This window comes from Arachis hypogaea, chromosome 20, assembly GCF_003086295.3.
Source record: "Arachis hypogaea cultivar Tifrunner chromosome 20, arahy.Tifrunner.gnm2.J5K5, whole genome shotgun sequence".
In the NCBI taxonomy this organism is placed as follows: Eukaryota; Viridiplantae; Streptophyta; class Magnoliopsida; order Fabales; family Fabaceae; genus Arachis; species Arachis hypogaea.
The window spans coordinates 27,641,414-27,657,841 of record NC_092055.1 but is presented as its reverse complement, the minus strand read 5'-3'; positions in this window follow the sequence as shown (position 1 = coordinate 27,657,841).

The window sequence follows — 16,428 nt, the reverse complement described above, 5'->3', positions numbered from 1 at the left end:
TCTAATCTGTGTTTTGTGGGCCGAAAACTGGGTCAAAAACAGCCCAGTACGTCCAGGTTGCTGCAAAGTCACGCGGATTGAGTTTTTGCCAGGTCACGCGTTCGCGTGATCCACGCGTGTGCGTTGCCTGGCTTTGATGAAGCTATGAAAAATTATATATCATTGCGAAGCTCCAAATGTTAGCTTTCCAACGCAACTAGAACCGCTTCTTTTGGATCTTTGTAGCTCAAGTTATGGTCGATTTAGTACCAGAAGGTCAGGCTGGACAGCTTTAGCAGTTCCTTCAGTTTCTTGTATTCCTTCCACTTTTGCATCTTCCTTTCCATCCTCTAAGCCATTCCTACCCTATAATCCCTAAAAATACTTAACACACAGATCACGGCATCTAATGGTAATAAAAGAGGATTAATATTAGCAAATATAAGGCCAAAGAAGCATGTTTTCAATCATAGCACAAAATCAGGAAGGAGAATGTAAAGCCATGCATTTCATATGAATAAGTGAGTGAAGAATTGATAAAAACACTCAATTGAGCACAAGATGAATCATAAAATAGGGGTTTATCAATAACCACGCCACTATTTTGAGTTTTAAGTCCTTGATCTTTTTTCATTGTACAAAACTTGAACCCATGAACGTTATACTCCTCAAACCTCTTCACAATATTATTAGGCTCTTCTGCAAGCCACTTGATTTTAGGAGTGACATTTGGATCATTGTTTTTTGCGACCTACATGTGTTAGATAGATTCCAAAACGTGATCCTAAATTCTATTTAGGAAGGAACAAGTTTTACTAAATATAAATAACTCACATAATCCCTAAACCACTCATGGAATTTGGCGTGGATGTAGTCTACAACTAGTTTGGTTGTATTTTTTCTACCACGGTATATTCTGGCAATCTCACATCTACACTTTCTGGTAAAGTAAACTAAGGTTATGTAATAATTATAGAAAATAATTGAAATCTAAGTTAGAAATAACAAAAAACACATTCGTGGAATTTGTCCACCACTGAACAATTTATCAACACATAACGATGGGCTTGTAATTTCTTAGTTAGTGTTAACGAACAGATCTTGTGAGCTCCACGAGATATACCTAAGGCTGGAAAAATCTTAGAAAAGACAGGAGAGCAACTAATAGGAGTGTTGTCATTTTGGTCTTCATTGCCTTGATAGGTTGAACCTTGTCTCAATGTTGTCATCCTCTAAATATCTAGAGCAGAAAGTTAGACATTCCTCAATTATGTAACCTTTAGCTATGAACCTTTCCAGCGTAGCCTGTAACACCCTCACTATCAAAATGTCATGCTTCCGGCTGTGCCACTCTGATAGCAAGAAGTATTATGACCATTTCATATACTTAATAATAAAATAGGAGCCTTTGACTCAAAACAGTATCGTTGTCTCATTTTTAATAAAAACGGAAATACTTTTTAACTGAAAATAAACAAGCATATACATACATATAAGAGTTCTTACAGAAGTAACTTATGAATATAATATACTTACAAAACATTTAACTCATATCTCTCTTACAAAATATAATATTGATGGCGAGGGATAAATAAATAATAACTAAAACAACAACATCAAATAAGCAAAACACAATAAAACTCTTCGTGAGCCTATTCATCCGTCTCTTGAAAAGATAAAGTTATAGGGGGTTGAGAACCTAACCACACGGTCTCACCACGGAGTTTCAGAATTGTCATAAGAAAATATTTAAAGAGAAATATATTTTTAAACTCAGTGATTATCGATGTCTTGTGAATTTTTTAGAAACCGACGGTTTAACCACTCAAAAATTCAAAGCCTTTTTAAAAGAAATCAGTTAAGTATCCAGAAATCTAAAACTCACTTTTCTTATAAAAGAATCTTAAAAGTTTCCTAGCAGTATGAATGACCATCCTGTTTCAAACGCGTCGCAACCCTTGCATCTTACCCGCATACCCGGAGCAAGGGACAACTTCACCCTGCCTCTTACCCAGGTGGTGTTACAGTTCTCAACCCCCTACAACTTTATCTTTTGAGGATATGGATGATGAGGCTCATGAAGAGTTTTATTGCATTTTGCTTATTCGATGTTGTTGTTTTAGTTATTATTTATTTATCCCTCGCCATCAATATTATATTTTGTAAGAGGGATATGAGTTGTATGTTTTGTAAGTATATTATATTCATAAGTTACTTCTGTAAGAACTCTTGTATGTATGTATATGCTTGTTTATTTTCAGTTAAAAAGTATTTTCATTTTTATTAAAAATGAGACAACGATACTATTTCGAGTCAAAGGCTCCTATTTTATTATTAAGTATATGAAGTCGTCATAATACTTCTTGCTATCAGAGTGGCGCAGCCGAAAGCGTGATATTCTGATAGTGAGGATGTTACACAGCCTTGTTATGGACATAAGATTTTGAATGTCCTAAGGCTCTAATAACAAGAAGAGAAAATTAGTTAACCATAAAAAGTAGACAAAATAAATATATTCAATTAAAACTTGTTAGAGTGCCAAAATTTACCTTTCAACAGGATACATCCATATGTATTGTACTAGACCCGCAACCATTGCTTCCTCTACGAGATGAATAATTAGATGAACCATAATAGTAAAAAATACTGGAGGAAATATCATTTCCATGTGACAGAGTGTCAAAACAATTCGCTATCATAGTCTATCTAAATTCTCAAGGGATAGTGATTTGTCTGAGACTTCTCTGAAATAGTTGCATAGCTCAATGAGCACGGATGTAACCTCCTTAGGCAAGGATCTTCTAAGAGAAATTGGAAAAATATGTTCCATAAGAATATGTGAATCATGGCTCTTTAGACCGATCACCTTTCATTTTTTTAATATCAACACATCTAGAAATATTTGAAGAGTAACCATCTGGAAAAGATACACTTTTTAAAATACCCAGAAAAATATCCTTGTCAGCATTTGTCATTTTAAAGCACGAGGCAGGGTACTTGGAAGAATTAGGGTACGAATGAAGTTGCTCTCTGATTCCCATTAACTGCAAGTCCTTACGAGCTTGCAAGTTGTCTTTTGTCCTTTCTTTGTCATCAAGAACAGTAAAAGCACATTATCACAAACATTTTTCTCTATGTGCATCATGTCAAGGCAATGACGAATAAGACTATCTTTCCAATATGGTAAATCCCAAAAAATACTCATCTTTTTCCATTGTAGGGGGTTGTTGCCATCATCGAGCACATCCTAAGGTCTTTTTTGACTACCTTCGATGTGGAACAAAATCCTTCTGCCTGATAATGTTGGAGGTGGGCCTCTTAGTTCTGTAAGGCCATCAAAAGAGTGTTATTGTGCCTATACTCGTGGTCATTGGGTAACCATCGACGATGTCCCATAATGTAATACTTCATGCCAAACTTCAAGCTTCTGGAGACTGTATCAAAGTTACATGATGGACAAGAAAGGCTCATATGTTTATTCCACCCAGAGAGATTATCAAGACCTGGAAAATCATTAATAGTCCAAAATAATGCAGTATGCATATGAAACATTTTACCATCAACAGAATCATAGACGTCAACACCTCTCCATAATTCTTTCAACTCACTAATAAGTGGTTGTAAAAAAATATCAATATTATTTCCAGGCATCTTTGGACCAGGAATTATCATAGACATTATAAGAGAAGTTTGAACTGAGAGTCCCAAATAGATTGAAGCCATCAGTTGCTAAAGCAAGCCTTATGTTACGAGGATCTTTAGCAAATTCTGGATGTAACAAATCAAAGTCTTTCCATGTTTTGCTATCTCTAGGATGCTTTAACTTTCCACCTGAGTAGGAAATCTGAATGCTAGCGCATTAGTCTTGTTGTCTTAGAGGACATGTATAACACTTTTGATGGTATCCTCTTCTTTTGATCTTTACTTGTTCCCATAAATTCTATATTGTTGCCGGTGTTCTCTTCTACTTTATATTGAGATGCATTATAAACCACACATACATTTATTTTTTTCCTCATTGTCCTTTCCCGAAAAGAGCATACAGTTATTTGTACATGCACGAATTTTCTCGTATCCTAAACCTAACAATTTAATCATTTTTTTGGCTTCATAAAAAGAAATGGGCAGGTTAGCATAGGGAAAAGCATTCTTTAAAATGCTAACTATCATGGAAAATTTCTTGTCAGTAGCACTACACAATACTTTGATATGATACAACTCAACAATAAATAATAACTTGCTATATTTTGCACACCTGGGGTATAATTTACGATTCCCATCCTTCAGCAACTCTCTAATTTTCATTGAATCATCATTAGTGTCATATACTGGTGGCATTGGAACAGAATCAGTTTTTGAAGCAAAGGGCTCATCATCTTTGCCTTCATAGTTATGGTCATCTATACCGAAAACTTAAGTCAACATATCATTCAATGGAGGTTTTTTTAACAGGCTTTCCATGATTGTTGTAAACCCCGAAAAATTAGCGAATAATTAAATAATAAATTAAATTTTAATGAAGGAAATTAGAAATATAAATTTTATAGTAAAATAGGATAGAGCTAATTAAAATAAGAATTTTGACACTAATTTCAAAGAATCTAGCTCAAGATTGGGCCGAACTGGGCGAATTAGGCCCAAGGCCCAACCCAAGTCTCATAACTCTCAAAAGTCTTCAGCTCTCTTCCCTTTCTAGAAGCACAAAACGCTGGGAAACACATTTAGGGAAGAGAGGAGCTTCCAAACCCTAACTTCCACTTTAAACCACCGTAGCTTCTCCATTCGAGCTCTGATCGCCGCACCCTTTGCGGCCACACGACCACTGCGTTGAGCTCTACAAATCTATCGGAACAATTTTGTAGGTAAGCCTCATTCTCGCTCCAGTTGCTCTACCCCTTTGATTTTTGAAAACCTTGAGTAGACATGTTGAGAATTTGTTGGCTTTGATGTTATAGGTTCAATTTAGCTTGCGGAACTTGTTGGTTTTAGTTCGTTTGGTCCGTGGATACAGTAAGGATCCTAAACCCTAGCCATTTCTTGTTTTGGGTAAGTTGGGTATAGAGTTTTTGGGTGTATGTATGTATATATGTGTTAGGTGTGTATGTATGCATGATTTTGAGCCATTGGGAACTTGATCGGAAACTTGGTGGGTGTTAGAGCTGCATCGTGGTGTTGGAGCTTTGCCTTTTTGCCTAAGACGGTTGCTTGGAATAATACATGAAAATCGGCCAAGGTATAGTTTAGGTTTCAGGTATGTAATATATAACATTCTATGAAGACTTAGGCTAGTTGACTCTAAGATAGGAATGAATATATGAGCATGTAAATTGATTAGTCCTAAATCAATATAGAATGCCTAGTAATTAAGAAGAAGCTAGGGAAGGGGGTAACTTGCGGATGAAGAAAATGGAAATATTGAGGTATTATGACCAATGATAATTGTATTAGTTGTTGAGGAGGATGGTGGGAGTGCTGTGTATAATATGAGGTGAATGGCTGGATGTGATAATAGATTTGGGCTGGTAATGAATTACGATTTTAAGCTGGATGGCTGAGATGAATGTTGATTTATGGCTGAGAATGAATGCATATATGCTAATTTATTGATATTGTGATTGTTGCACTCCACCTATCTGAGATACGAGTTTCCCTAAATGAAAGCAGTGGCTAGCGACCACGTGCTCTAGGTTGAGACTCGATACTCTACTGACCTATGTCGTAAGTGTGGCCGGACACTGTGAAAGTTCCGGATGAGCTCGCCTTCGTGAATAAGCACCAGTGAGGGTGTTGTATGTGAAATATGATTATGTTGTGAATAACTCGAGTTGGGGATGCGCGACAGAGGGATAGTCTAATGGTTAGCTACCAGGGCTTGTTGGGTTGGATTTATAACCGACAGATGAAACTCATCAGCCACTAGGACATACGTACATCATATGCATTATATGTGATTTGTTTGGAATGCCTAATTGACTGCATAATTACTTGCTAATTGTCTGATTGTCGTATCTGCTTCCTATTTGTGCATTTCTTTATTTGATATAATTGTGTTTGCATATGAAATTACCGGTGGCGGTTGGGAGGTTTGAAGGATTTGAAAAGGGGAGTTTTAGTTAGACTGAAGATCCGTAGATAGTTGCCTATTTTCGTTTCCCATGGTTTAGTTATATTTATACGCTTTGATTATGAATTGGGAGTTCTAGGATTGCATTTAGCTTTCCCAAGACATTATATGTTAGATATTTGGGCACTGTTACCATGCTGAGAACCTCCGATTCTCACCCATGCGAATTTTGTGGTTTTCAGATGCAAGACGTGAGGCTCTTTGCTGAGGCATGCTGGAGACTTCTGTTTTAGCGAAGATCCTTGGCTCTCGAGACTTTATTTTGGTTTTATGTACTTACTTAGATACTTATTATCTCCATTGTGTATATATGTATATATATACTGTATTTACTCGTCTTAGAGGTTATTTTGGAGAAAGAGGTTCTGTAAATTGTCTTTCGGGTTTCTTTTGGGGTTTCCTACTTTATATATATGTATGTATACTTCTATGCTCGGACCGGTTATCTTCACAAATCGAGTCTTGAGCTTTGATATCTGTATTTTTGGCACTCTCTTGTATATATGCTCACGTTAGCTTACCTTATCTGCTTCGTTTATATTATCGATCGGAGTGTTGTGCTTTTCAATTTAACGGTTTTGATTTACCCCTTTTTCTCTAAAGGCTCATAGTTATAAACATTCTTCACACTACTATATATACTAAATTTTACTTTTAGAGGTCGTAATACCTCGCCACCTCTGTTTTATGACTTAAGTATAAGACTCTGTGTGGTAGGGTGTTACATTATGGTATCAGAGCAGTTCATTTCTATAGAGCCTGAGGGACGGACTGATTATGCTTCTGTGCATTCTCTGTGTATGTGTTTATGTGCTATTAGGATATCTGACTGATATAACTGGCATAAACATTCATGAGCATGCATTTGGGACATTGAAGCACTAGACTTCCGATATTGAGACTGATCAACTTGATATTGATTGTTTGGTGTGTATAGGAACCAGATGGCACCTCGTGGACGCAGTCGAGGCCATGGGAGAGGTTGTACTGGTACTCAAGGACCGGAAACCAACCCGAATGACTCGATAAACTTTATGGGGACGTTGGAGAACATGACTGCTGCTATGCAGGTCACTACGGAGGCACTTAGGTAACAGATAAATAATAATGGCAATGGCAGAAATGGAGCTCAGGACCCGATGATGCTAGCAACCTTCTTAAAAGTTAATCCACCAAAGTTCAAGGGAACCACCAATCTGACTGAAGCCGATAGCTGGTTTCAGGCCATGGAGCGAGCATTGCAAGCACAGTTGGTGCCTAAAGAGCAGTGTGTCGAGTTTGCTACGTATCAGCTTACTGGAGAAGCATCACATTGGTGGCAAGGAACCAAACGTCTCCTACAGCAAGGTGATGACCCTATTTCATGGGATGCTTTTCAAGTGGAGTTTTATAAGAAGTACTTTCCAAATTTCACCCGACAGCAAAGGAACTTGAGTTACTGCAGCTGAAGCAGGGTGCTATGTCCGTATCCGAGTATACACACAAATTTGAAGAACTATGCTGCTTTTCTTGTATTTGTCAGGGAGCTCCTGAAAGCTTTGAGGAGTGGAAGTGCATCGAGTATGAAGGAGGGCTCCGCAGTGACATCTTCAATTCAGTAGGGGCTATGGAAATCAGAACTTTCTCTGAGTTGGTGAATAAGAGCAGAGTGGCTGAAGATTGTGTGAAATGGGCAGCTACAGAGAAAGGAAGCCATAGGGGACCATTTCCACAGAATCGAGGGAAGAGCTTTGCTCCTAGAGGTCCGCCTTTCAAGCGGGGAGGCTTTGTAGCACAGCAGACTCAGGGTCAGAATAGCTTCAGAAGGCCTAACAACAACAATTTCCTGGGAAGAATATTTGGGAAGTAGCCTCTGAATGAGCAAGCTTGTGCTAGATATGGAAGTCACCATCTTGGTGTTCCGTATAAAGTCGGTTGAGGTTTATGTTACTCATGTGGTAAGCCGGGACATAAAGCCTCAAACTGTCTGGAGAAGCAAAGACAGGGTACTAGGAGAGCACAACAGCCTGGTCAGGTGTTCACTACCTCAGCTGTAGGTGCCGAAGGGTCTGATACACTTATCCGAGGTAAATGTAATATGGCTGGTCAAACCTTAAATGCTTTATTTGATTCGAGAGCAACACATTCATTCATTGCATTTGAAAAGGCTAGTGAGTTAGGATTGAAGATTACGGTTTTCGGCTACAATATGAAGGTGTATAATGCCACTCACGAAGCCATGGTGACTAGGTTAGGATGTCTACAAGTTTCATTTAGGGTCAAGCAGCGTGATTTTGTCCACAATTTAATTTGCTTGTCGATGACCGGTCTTGATCTTATCTTGGGATTGGACTGGTTGTCAAAAAACCATGTTTTGCTGAACTGTTTTGAGAAATCATTACATTTCATACCAGAAGGATCAGAAGGGCCGGTTGTGGTGAATGGCTGTTATTTGAACTACGTGACAGGAGTGTCAGGGCGTGATGCTATTAGCTGCGAGTGTGTCAGGTAAAGAACAAAATTTAGAGCAAATCCCAGTTGTTTGTGAATTTTCTGAGGTGTTTCTGGATGACATTGAGGAATTCCCTCCTAGCCGAGAGGTTGAATTTACAATTGAGTTGGTACCAAGAACGGGGCTAATTTCGATTGCCCCTTATAGAATGTCGCCTTTAGAAATGACCAAACTCAAGGCTCAGTTGGAAGACTTAATGAGTAAACACTTTATCCGCCCTAGTGTTTCTTCGTGGGGAGCGCCGGTGTTACTGGTGAAGAAGAAAGGCGGGAGTATGCAGCTCTGTGTGGATTACAAACAACTGAATAAGGTCACAGTAAAGAATAAGTACCCGCTGCTGAGGATTGACAATCTCATGGATCAGTTACAGGGAGCCGGGGTTTTCTCCAAGATTGATTTGTGATCCGGTTATCACCAGATAAGGGTGAGAGATGAGGACATCCCTAAGACCGCTTTCAGGACTCGTTATGGTCATTTATGAGTGCACTGTAATGTCTTTTGGGTTGACGAACGCTCCTGCAGTGTTTATGGATTATATGAATAGAATCTTCCGCCCGTTTTTAGATAAGTTCATTGACGTCTTTATTGATGATATACTAATTTATTTTAAGACTAAAGAAGAACATGTGGAACACTTGAGGATCGTGTTGCAGATACTAAAGGAAAAGAAACTCTATGAAAATTGTCCAAATGTGAATTTTGGAAGGACGAAGTGAAGTTTCTTGGCCATATAGTGAGTAAATAGGGGATAGCAGTAGATCATTCTAAGGTGGAAGCAGTAATGGAGTGGGGGCGACCGACCTCAGTAACTGAGGTAAGGAGTTTTCTAGGCTTAGCTGGCTACTATCGAAGATTCATCAAAGGCTTTTCGCAAATAGCTTTACCATTGACAAGGTTAACCCTCAAGGACGTGCCATTTGTTTGGACTTCATGGTGTGCCTACTACTATAATTTCTGACAGAGATTCCCGTTCACTTCAAGGTTCTGGGATGCATTTCAGAGAGCTTTTGGAACCTGTTTGAGCTTGAGCATAGCGTACCATCCTCAAACAGATGGTCAATCTGAGAGGACGATCCAAACCCTAGAAGATATGTTGAGGGCTTGTGTTTTGGATTAGCCGGCGAGCTGGGATCGGTATATGCCGCTAGTGGAGTTTGCGTACAATAACAGCTACCATGTAAGGATTGGAATGGCTCTGTATGAGACTCTGCATGGGAGGAAGTGCCAATCTTTGCTATGCTGGTATGAAGTTGGGGAGAAGAGCTTGTTGGGGCCTGAAATGATAGCTGAAACTACTGAACAAGTCAAGAAAATCCGAGATAAGATGCTCACTGCTCAGAGCCGTCAAAAGAGTTATACCGATCAGAGGTAGAAGCCTTTGAGTTTGAGGAAGGAGACCATGCTTTCCTTAAGGTCACTCCAACAACAGGAGTAGGTAGAGCGATTAAGACAAAGAAGCTGAATCTTCAATACATCGGTCCGTTTCAGATTCTCGAGAGGGTGGGACCGGTGGCATATGGATGGCTCTACCGCCTCACCTTTCGAACCTGCACAACATATTTCATGTGTCGCAGCTTCGGAAGTATACTCTTGATGCTAGCCATGCGTTAGAACCTGAATCGGTCCAGTTAAAGGAAGATTTGACTATGCTGGTGACTCCGGTCAGAATTGATGACACGAGTATTAAACGGTTGCACGAAAAAGAGGTTTCATTAGTCAAAGTGGCATGGAGTCGGGCCGGTATTGAGGAGCACACTTGGGAACTTGACTCGGAAATGCGAATAGACTGCCCGCACCTATTCTCAGGTAACTAAATTCGAATTTTGTGGCTAAAATTCCCATTTAGATGGGTAGAAAGTAAAACCCGGTTAATTAATGACTAATTAAACCATAAATTAAAATTTATTCTAGAAAATTAGAAACGTGATTTTTATGGTTTAATATGATAGAGAAAATTAAAACGATAATTTTGACACCAATTTTAAAGAAATCGGCCCAAAATTGGGCCGAACGAGCTAAACCAGGCGAACCGGGCGCAAAATGGGCCCAAAGCCCAACCCAACTCAGCCCAATTAAACAAAGAAGCACTCTTCTCCCCCTTTTGGCACTCATTCCACGCTGAACACAGCAAGGAAGAGGGGGAAAGCATGAAACCCTTTTTCCAAATTCACTTCAATCTTCAATTGATCATAACTTTTGATCCGGAGCTCCGATTGTTGTACCGTTTGTGGCCACGCGATCGCAGCGTCGAGCTCTACAAAACCCACTACTTTATTCTTGAGGTAAGCTACAATTTTCTCTCTGAATTTCCAGCCCTTAATTTCGAAAATTTTGGGTAAAAAGTGTTGAGATTTTGAGATTTTTGATGTTATAGGAGCCAATTAGCTTGAGAGAAAGGCTTAATCTTGTCTCTTTGATCTTTCAATAAGGTAAGATTTTTAACTCTAAGCTAAACACTTGGAATTTTGTGATTTAGTGATTGAGTTGTATGTGTGGGTGTATATTATGTGTATTAGGCAATGTATGTGTGTACATTAGAACTTGATTGATGGTTTTGGAAAGCTTTGGAGTGGATCAATAAGCTTGAAAATCTGTTGGTAAAGTTTTGGGACCTTGAAAGTTGAATTTGAAAGTGCTCCGGGTCGAACAGGAATCGGCCAAGGTATGGTTTTAGTTTCCTATATCTAAAATATAATGTGGTGTGAAAACTTAGGTAGAGACCCTAAGACAGGATTTGAACTATTGATGTTGTTGATTGGTTGAGATGAATTGTGTTGTTATGTATGTGATTAGTGGATTTTGGATGTTTTAATGGTATGATGTATGGGAGATATGCATGTTTTGATATATGTTTAATGATTGGTTAAAATTGGATTGTGGGTGAAACCATGTTAAAGGTGAGGATGATATTGATTGTATGTATTGATGGTTGATGGAATTGGTATTGTTGGAATTTGGGATGAGGAAAGATATATGATATGATATTTTGTTTGAAATTGAGTTATTTGATTGAGATTGGTCAAAATGGTGGATTGGTGGATTGTGAATTTAATAAAAATGTTAAAATATGAGTTGAGGACTCTTGAGGTTGATTTTTGGTAAGTCTTGGTTGGTTTTAAAAGGATTTGGAAGTGTATGTTTCGAAAATTGGAAATTGAGAATTTAGTGCACTTTTGTAAAAAAGGAAATTTTGATGAACTTTAATGGATCATATCTTAAGCTACCGTTTTTGAAATTTAATGAATTTTATATCAAATGAAAGATAATTTAACAAGCTTTAAAATGGTTTAAATTTTGTAGAAAACTAAATTCTGTGGAAAGAGATATGATTGTTGAAAGTTGGAGCTTGAAATCTGAATTCTATGAATGCTGCAGAATTTGTGATTTCTGGTTTGTGTGCGCACGCACAGCCCGTGGGTTTTTGAAACTGTGCATACACATAGCCTTGTGTGCACACACACATGGGGACATGGTTACTGATGGGAGCATTAGCACGCTCTGTGCGCACACACAACCAACGAAGTTTTGCAAGCTGTGCGCACACACACATTGGGAAGTGTATTCTGCTGAGGGCGTTCGCACGCCTTGTGCGAGCGAACAAAATTGGAAAAATTTTACACCTGTGTATATGCACACCTCTATGCGTATGCACACATCTTGAAAATTTTTCTAGGCGTGCGCACGCACACTGCCCTATTTTCTTATAAAAACCTTGTTTTTAAATGTTTCACCTTCCCAACAAGCTTGTAATCTTCCAAGACTCTGTTTCAAGCTTCTAAACCCCCATTTTCATCCTTTAAGTCCTAAATCAATATAGAATGCCTAGTAATTAAGAAGAAGCTAGGGAAGGGGGTAACTTGCGGATGAAGAAAATGGAAATATTGAGGTATTATGAGCAATGATGATTGTATGAGTTGTTGAGGAGGATGGTGGGAGTGCTGTGTATGATATGAGCCGAATGGCTGGATGTGATAATGGATTTTGGCTGGTAATGAATTATGATTTTAAGCTGGATGGCTGAGATGAATGTTGATTTATGGCTGAGAATGAATGCATATATGCTGATTTATTGATATTGTGATTGTTGCACTCCATCTATCTGAGATAAGAGTTTTCCTGGATGAAAGCTGTGGCTAGCCACCACGTGCTCCAGGTTGAGACTCAATACTCTGCTAACCCTATGTCGTAAGTGTGGCCGGACACTGAAAGTTCCGGATGAGCTCGCCCCTGTGAATAAACACGAGTGAGGGTGTTGTATGTGAATTATGATTATGTTGTGAATAACTTGTGTTGGGAATGTGCGACAGAAGGACAGGCCAATGGTTAGCTACCAGGACTTGTCGGGTTGGCTTTATAACCGACAGATGAGACTCATCTGCCACTAGGACATGCATATATCATATGCATTATATGTGATTTGTTTGGAATGCCTAATTGATTGCATAATTACTTGCTAATTGTCTAATTGCCGTATCTGCTTCCTATTTGTGCATTTCTTTGTTTGATATAATTGTGTTTGCGTATGAAATTACCTGTGGCGGTTGGGAGGTTCGAAGGATTTGGAAAGGGGAGTTTTAGTTAGACTGAAGATCCGTAGATAGTTGCTTATTTTTGTTTCTCATGGTTTAGTTATATTTATATGCTTTGATTATGAATTGGGAGTTCTAGGATTGCCTTCGGCTTTCCCAAGACATTATGTTAGATATTTGGGCATTGTTACAATGCTGAGAACCTTCGGTTCTCACCCATGTGGATTTTGTGATTTTCAGATGCAGGACGTGAGGCTTCTCGCTGAGGCTTGCTGCAGAATTATGTTTTGTGCCTTCCCAGGTCTCGCCGGTCTTGCCTGTAGGTCGTGATGCGCCTTGAGATGGCCGTCCGTATGGCTAATAAACTCCTCGCTTTAGTCCGTTCTTTCAGTTGCTCCTCCGTGGGAGAATACTTTTTCCCCCCGAGGTTGAGGTAGACTTCCCTATCCTTAAGGATAAAATAAGATCTCTTGCTTTGCCCACAAGCCCTACTAGCGTAGCAAGTCTGGTCGCAGGTGTGTTGTTCGTTCTAGCGATAGGCTCCAAGCGCGATTCTGATTCTAAATTAGGTTTTCTGTTCTGGAATGAATCTGTTCTAAAGAAAGACCTGCCTTCCAGTCTCCTCAGAAGTCTGCTCTTCCATCTTCGCTAGCTTGTTGAAGACATTATAGATAGAATAGATAGAAGCTCGGGGTAGAAAGAAAACTTTAGTAGCATAGATAGGGCCTTCTAGGCATGAAATAAGGGAACTCCACTTCTCAGGTATCCGCCTCAGGTTTTGCACCAAGAATTAATTGACAAGCGCATGAGTTTTCTCAAGTCGAAGTCGAGGCTTAGGTAACTCTTCAAACAAAAGTTCTTTGACGCTCCAGTTGTTAAAAGACATTATATATATATATATAACTTATCTTTTGGGTTTTTTTTGGGTTTTCCTACTTTATATATATGTATGTATACTTCTATGCTTGGACCGGTTATCTTCGCAAACTGAGTCTTGAGCTTTGATATCTGTACTTTTGGCACTCTCTTGTATATATGCTCACGTTAACTTACCTTATCTGCTTCGTTTATGTTATCGATCGGAGTGTTGCGCTTTTAAATTTAACGGTTTTGATTTACCCCTTTTTCTCTAAAGGCTCCTAGTTACAAACATTCTTCACACTACTATATATACTAAATTTTACTTTTAGAGGTCGTATTACCTTGCCACCTCTGTTTTATGACTTAAGCATAAGACTCTGTGTGGTAGGGTGTTACACCGCGAATGCAAGGGCACGAGATTGTGACGACGAGATTCAATCTCAGACAAGATGAGACCGAGTGAGTGACGAGGTGAGACCGTGAGAGACTAAGAGTGACGACTGAACGGACTGACGAGGTGAGGGGAGAGATGAGGGTTAGGGGTTCACCATTCACCATTCAGGTTAGGCATATGGTTTCATCAACATACAGAAGGGGGAAGGGGGGAGAGGAATACCTGAAACGATGTCGTTTTCAGGTTTAAAAAAAAAAGCACGGCCTGAAAATCGGGTAAAATTAACCAGTTGGGTCATCGGTTTTACTAAAAACCTCCAGGTCGAACCAGTTTTCGCCGGGTCCAATACTTGTCTGGTTCGACGAGTGTCTTGGCCTGGCCAGGTGACCGAGTTTTCGGTCGAACTGGCTGGATCAAGAAGGGTTTAACAACTAACATTCCTCTAATAAATATATTAAAGCCATGGTTTTGAAAACCGGACTGCAACGGCCGATTCGACCAATTCAACTGTGAATCGTCAACTTAAACAGTTCAATTTGTCATTCAAAACCGCTAATCCAAAAATCAAATTTAAATAACTGAACCGGTCAAGAATCGGTCAGTAGGACCAGATTGGGACCCGACCACTTTTCATGAAACAATGCCATTTCACGTTAAACGAAAACAAAATGGAAGCACGCATGAAGCCCAAGGTTCCGAAAACTAGTTCAAATTGTTTGGTCGAACTGGTCAAATTGTGAACCGACGAGATTTGCGGTTCAGGTAGAAACTATAACCGCCAGATTTAAAAACAGCTGTTGAACTGCTAAACCTGTCGAGAACCGATCAGTCGAACCAAATCGAAATCCAGCCGGTTTTCAAAAATTTTCCCAAACAGCGCCGCTTTGTTTCAAACCAAAGAGACCCTAACTAAACTACAACACCCTCACAACCTCACTCACTCACTCACTCACTCCTCCTTCTAGCCCCCTTCCTGAATCAGAAAGCAACCCAACCAACCATAGCTTCCAAACTCCAAAGGCTCAAACGGCAACCCTAGCCTCCACCACCGTCGTCGTCTTTGTCGAGCAGCTTCGTTGTGGTAGATATCATCTTCATCTGCCCTCTGGTCACTTTTGTCTTTGTCTGCCTTTTGGTCGCCATTGTCCTCGTCTGCCCTCTGGTCGACGTCGTCTTCGTCTGGTCGTCAAAGGTCAATGCTCAATGCTCCCGTTGTCTCTTTTTTGTGTCGCGACAGCTCCGCTGTGCTTGTTCGCGAGGTTGCAGTGAAGCACACCCGCAGAACCACTATCGCCAGTCTCGTTCATCACGCCACCACCGTTCATTGCACCACCGTCCTCGTTACCATTTAGCACCTTGTCGCTGCCTTCAATCGCGGTATCTTCTCCTTCGTCGTTCACCAACGACCTCGGTGCCATTGCTTTGCTCCGTCGTGTGACAACGGATCCACAGTGAGTGAGGTCGCATTTTTCTCAATTGAATTTCTTAGATCTAAATTCTCAGGTAGCGTTTGGTAGAGAGATAGAGACTGAAAGACTGAGACTGAGAGACAAAGACTCAGAGACAGAGACTGAAATAAATTTCAGTATTTTGTTTGGTATAAAGTGGAAGACAGAAATTGAAACAAGAATGAAGCTCTAATTTAATTTCTACAAAGGGTAAAATTAGAATTAATTAATTGAAATAAGGGTATTTCAGGTATAAAATGTTATTAAACTTTCAGTCTTCATCTCTAAAAATTTCAATTCCCTGTGTCCCAACTTTTTAGAGGTATTGAAATACTAAAATTTTGGGGACAGAGACAGAAATTTTAGTACCAGTCTCTGAGCCAACAAACATGATACTGAGTCCCAGTCTTCCAGTCTCTGTCCTAGTACCTCAAAACAAACGCTACCTCAATGTGCTGTTCTATTACTTCTTCTACTACATCTCTAATTTTTGAATTTTGGCATGAAGTTTTTTAGTTGTTGCAGTTGGTTCTATTGATGCTGAATTTGTGTTGCTGCTTCATTGTAATTACTAATTTGCTATCATATAATTTCTGTTGTTA